Genomic DNA, 6,254 nt, shown 5'->3' with positions numbered 1-6,254 from the left:
TATGTGGGATCTAAAGAAGAAAACAAACAAACAAACAAAGCAGAAACAAACTCATAGATACAGAGAACATTGTGATGGTTTCCAGACGGGAGAGGACTGGAGGTGTGGGTGAAAAGGTAGGAAGGGATTAAGAGCATAAAGCGCTTGTTACATACTTATGGGGATGTAGGGTACAGCATAAGGAATATAGTCAATAATATTGTAATAACTATGTATGGTGTCAGAGGGGTACTAGATTTGTAGGAGTGATAGATGGGAGGAGGTTTAGGGCGCAGGGTGAAAAAGGTGAAGAGATTAAAAAGTACAAATTGGTATTTACCAAATAGTCATGGGGATGTAAAGTACAGCACAGGGGTTATAGTCAATAATATGGTAACAACTATGTATAATACCAGGTGGATACTAGACTAGTCGGGGGGATCACTTCATAAATTATACAAATGTCTAACCACTATGCAGCACCTCTGAAATTAATAAAAATAACATAGAATGCCAACTGTAATTGAAAAATAAATTAAAACCGGGTGGTGTAGGGAGGTGGGGTGGAGGTGATGGCAATAAGTGGTCCAAATTTCCAGGTGTAAAACCAGTAAGTCATGAGGGTGTGTATACAGTATAGGAAACATAGTCAGTAACATTGTCATAGCATAGTACAGTGTTAGACAGTTGCTGCACTTATGGTGATCACTTCTTTAGATATGTAAATGTTGAACTATGGCATACACCTAAAACTAATATAATATTGTATGTTAGCAAATTTTTAATAAAAATCTTTCTAAAAAGAACTTTTATAAATGTTAATCTAATGGTGATAGCTCCATTAAAACAGTTTTCACTTTTCCATAGCATTTAAGATAATATCTAAACTCTCTAACATGGCTTTTCCAGATCTGGTCACCAATTACCTTTCAAACTATTCTGAATCCTCTCCTTACCCCATAGACCCTCAGCACATTTTTTCAACTCTTTTAAAATCTTTGCTCCGGATATCATAAACTTCTTTCATACAGTGATATAATATAGAAACATAATATAGTGTAATGTTTAAGGACCCTGACTCTGGAGGCTGTCAGATTTGGGGTTCACACGTAACTGAACAAATCTTGACTTCCAGCAAGTTATGTACCTCCCTATACACACTACCGGTATTTCTAAAATGACAATAATGAAAATTACTTCAGAGTTGATAATTAGATTTAATTAGGACAATTAATTAGAACGTACAAAGATTAGAGCTAAGGCTAGTTAAGTGCTTGGCAAACTGCCCAGAACAAATTCAATAACAAATATGTGTCAGCTTCATCATCATCATCTCCAGGCAGACTTTCCTAACTCAGAAAGGTCACACCCTCTGATTGCTAGGTTCTCTTCACCTGTTAAACTCAGGTTATGTGGCAATTCTCTGGGAAGACTTTCCTGGCTCACGTAGGTTAGTTGTAAATATGTGGTCACATTTCATATTATATTTTCCTTATGTTAATATTTAAAAGTGTTCATTAAATAATCTTCATTACATCATAAGCCACATTTCATTTTGCTTTGTATATAAATAAGAACCTAGCATAGTGCCTGTTATATAGTTGACATTTAACAAATATTTTTCTTCAGGTACTGAATGATTGAAATAATGCATTATTCCATATATGTTTTCTTTCCAATAGCCTTTCTGAATTAGAATCCAATAACATGTTGAGGGTTTTGAAATAAATATCATTTAATGATACAGTTCCTTAGCAGGAAACATTGAAATACAATAACATTAATGATATGTAATAAATGACATTCATTATAAAATCACAATGCTGGTTTTTAAATAGAAAATAAAATGCATATTGAAGAAGAATCACAGCTACAAAGAACACATGTCTATTAAGTTAGATAAGCAGATATATACTTTGTAATCCAAATCACTGAGACAGTGGTACTCAACTGGGCAGGAGGTAGTGGAGGTTGCCCAGCCAAAGGACATTGGACAATGTCTGGAGACATTTTTGGTTGTCAGAACTTAGGGAGAGAGCAGGTGCTACCAGAATCGAGAGGGTAGAGGCCAGGGATGCTGCCAAACAGACTACAATGAGCAGGACAGCCCCTTACAACAAAGAATTATCTACCCCAAAATATCAATGGGACTGAGGTGGAGCAGCTCTGCAAGAGGGTAAACAAGACAGCATTTAAAGAAAGACAGGGTAAAAATGCAAAATGTCCAGAGTATGTTATGTTATAAAGTGACAAACTTTGTAATGAGATAGTTTTAAGAACAGGGCTGGTGACCTTCTTTCTGAGCGGTGGAAGGAAAGGACATGTGCCTTGATTAAGTTCATCGCTTATTGACCTTGGAAAAGACATTCTGACATCTAATTTTAAAATTAAATTGAATGTGAAAGTTAATGTGTATGCATGTATTTCAAAAGAAAAAAGAAGTGAATAAAAGTATTAAATTGCAATAGCTGACAAGGCAAATGAGTAAATGTGGTCATATTACAATTACACATTACACTGCTCACAAGAGGCACTCCTATGAACCATCAAATAAATGTCACAACTGGTCTTATACTCGAAGATTCGAGCAAACTGTGGCCACCACATCATTTCGGAGAAAGTATTGCAAAGTAATACAATTGCAGGACAATTTTCTCAATAGAGTAATTAAAATGGAAATTTAAAAATGCAAAGAGGTGGGCTAGTTTTATTTTTTAGAAAGCTCCTTAATGAAATTGGTTATATCCAGATTGAACAAATGCCTGTGTAGGTGGACAGCTGACATGAAATCCTGTATTAGGTAGCAGAAGCACTGTTTCAGGAGTATAATGTTTTCCCACTCATCGTAATGGAAAATTCACAGGAAGCTCTTTTCTGATCATTGACAGATAACATGGCTCAGTTAAGTCCAAACGAAATGGAGAGTTAATGAAAAGGCAGAGCTATGTGAAAACTAAGCTAAGCCAAAATTTCACTATCAAAGCAAAGTGGCTATACCGTGTTTCTCCAAAAACAACACCAGGTCTTATATTAAGTTTTGCTCCAAAAGATGCATTAGGGCTTATATTCAGGGGATATCCTCCCGAAAAATCATACTAAGGCTTATTTTCCAGTTTGGTCTTATTTTCGGGGAAACATGGTATTTGATGCGATTATGAGAAATTCGCATATACAAGGTGTGATCAAACAATACAATGAATGTTTAAATTTAAAAAATGTATTACACTAAAAGAAATTGTCATTAATCCCCCTCAAAGTACTCCCCCTTGCTTTCAACACATTTATCCCATCTTCTTGCCACTTTCTGAAGCATTTCTGGAAGTCCTCTTTCACGAATGTCTTTAGTTGCACTGTCCTGGCTGCTTCTATGTCCTGAATCATTTTGACTTTGGGGAAGAGCTAGAAGTCGCACAGTGCCAGATCCACTGAATAAGGTGGATGAGGCCACACGGTAAGGTTTTTATTTGACAGAAATGAAGTGATGTGTGTGACACGAGTGTTGTCATGATGGAGGATGAAGTAAAGACACTCACGAAAGAGGACTTCCAGAACGGCTTCAAAAAGTGGCAAAAATGAAGTGTGTCTGAAGTGAGGGGGAGTATTTTGAGGGGGATTAATAGCAATGTGTCTTTTACTGTAATAATTTTTTTTTAATTTAAACATTCACCATATTGTTTAATCACACCTCGTATATATGTGTGTAATGTGTTTATTTATTGCCAAATCATCATATAGATTTTTCAGCTTTCAAGTTACCTAATGTCTTTGAATATTTTTTCTCAAGTTTGAAATATGGATATTCACATATTTTATGATTATTGGTAATTTTCATTTAAAATGTACAGAAACTTACTGCTTCCTAATGATGTAGATGTTCAATAAAAGCTAAAGCTTCTAGAACCTAGTGGAGCATTCTCACATGCTTAAAATTAAAGGCTGCCACTTGAATTTTATTGTTGTAGTCGTATTACTGTCATGCTTTTAGAAATTATAAACAATGCCCCCTTGGTCAATCAGGAGAAAAATCTTAAAAAGTACTTAGTTTAGAGAACAGGAAATGGATAATTTTTGTTGAGACACTTGGAGGTGTGTTGCCACGCTCTTCAGCAAAACTATCCAATCCAGTTCACTTTTCTTCTCTCTTTCTTTTATTTGTTTATTTATTTTATTTTATTTTATTTTATTTTTAATTTTGTTTTATACTTCTGAAACATCTGAGGGCTCTTATATGTTTCTTAGTCCATTCTGGCTGCTATAAGGAAACACCACAGACTGGTGGCTTACCAACAACAGAAATTTATTTCTCATAATTCTGGATTCTAGAAGTCCCAGATCAGGGTACCTGCAGAGGCAGTGTCTAGCAAGGGCTCATTTTCTGGTTCACTGATGGTGTCTTCTTGCTATGTCTTCACATGGTGGAAGGGGACTAGAGATCTCTCTAGATTCTCCTTTATAAGGGCACTAATCCAATTAATGACAACTTCACCTCATGACTTAAGTACCTCCCCCAAACCCCTAATACCATCATCTTTGCAGGTGAGGATTTCAATATATAATTTGGGGGGAACAAAACATCCTTACCATAGCATATGTACAATCTAAGTAGAATCCTTCTTATTAAAAGTATAACAATAACAGGGTGTTCGTATTCATTTTATCTTAGAAGGATTCAGTTAAGAAAAGGAACTATTCTTTGGGGAAGAAGCCAGAATCAATATTATGGAACCTATGCCACAGGAACTTTTTCATATTCTCATGAAGTCAACTCAACTATTCAATAAAATCTTCAGTGGTGTTACTGTTGTATGTTTTCCCCACCTACATGTTCAGCTGCAGGTCACCTCTGTTTTTCAGATTGTCACATATCACCACACTCCTTACATACCACCACTACTGCTGGACACCTCGGTTACTTTCACTGAATCTGCAGTTCTTGAAAGACACAACTCCTTCCGCTAGGTACCATTACAGTTTCTCCTCAGTTCAGCTCATCCACCTACATCTCACTGTTTATGCTCAAAAGTGTTACTTCCTTAAACAACACTGTCTCGCCCAGGTCCCTCTGCCAAGCATCTTTTCTGCTACACTGCTGCTTGCACTTGACTTCTGCCAATGATTCCCTGCAAACTCTGCAGTTCTGCGGCTCTGCTGTGCACTATAATGAAGTGGGAGAAATAGCTCTATCTCTCCCTACCACTGTTTTAATTTTGTTTTACATCCTATTAGGGAGTAACATAGCAGAGCTTCCCTGTATCCAAAATTACTGAAACTACATTTCCTGTATTTACAAATATATCCTTCCAACCCTAGTTGCTTCTCAAGACATAGATACGGGTTCCTTAGAAGTCAAACAAGAGGCAAATCAGTGGTAGATATCAAGTGGTGACCCAGTTTACATTGTAACAGGTAGCATGCACATATGGCAAAGCACACCTAAGGGACTACTTGCCAAGCAGGGGCCATTCTGCTGAATTGCTCTGTCCTGTGTCTTCAGATATGATACACATGAGCCTTCTAATTTTAGAAAAACGCTGTACTTGCTTTTTTCAAACAATGCAGAATTTGATATTTAAAAAAAAGACAATAGGGTGTTATCTTGACTTTGAAGTTTCCAATACGAAAATCCAAAACGTGTGCTAAATTTACCTTCTGGATTAGACCATGTGACTGAGTCCCTTTTCCCTACCATATCCCAAATGGAAGGAAAGAGCCTGACTAGGCTTAGGAATCCTGATATTTATCATTCTGTCTCTAGACTAATACACTGTCAGTGAGAGGAATGATACAATTAGACACCTAGGCTTTTGAGAGTTAACACATCATCTTGTAAGGCTCCTGGGATTTAGGCAGGGTGGCCTTCATATTTTCATTACCCTAGTAAAAATTCTTATGTCCCTCAAGTCTAGGAACCCAGTTTGATTACTAGGTCAGGCTTATTAATTGATTCTTCCTTTAGGAAGTATTTTCTTACTGTTTCTTTATGATACTTTTATTTCCAAGTTCAATGTCAATTTCTGAGATCTACTAAAGCTGGAATCTTCTTTGACATTACATCCATTAAAGATAAATAATTGTTCTAGTGCTGTTTATGCTTCTCTACTTTTATAATAAAAAATAAAATTCATTAATAAATTTGACTCAGAGTTTTTCCAATTGACCAGAAGATGGATTCTTAAGCATGATTTCTTATCACTTTAAGCAAACCAACTTAGAGAGGAAGATCATATAGGACCTGGAATGTCAATTTAATTGGGATATATGATAGAGAACTGTAA

This window comes from Rhinolophus ferrumequinum, chromosome 12, assembly GCF_004115265.2.
Source record: "Rhinolophus ferrumequinum isolate MPI-CBG mRhiFer1 chromosome 12, mRhiFer1_v1.p, whole genome shotgun sequence".
NCBI classification, from domain to species: Eukaryota; Metazoa; Chordata; class Mammalia; order Chiroptera; family Rhinolophidae; genus Rhinolophus; species Rhinolophus ferrumequinum.
Note: the sequence above shows the minus strand (reverse complement) of the source record.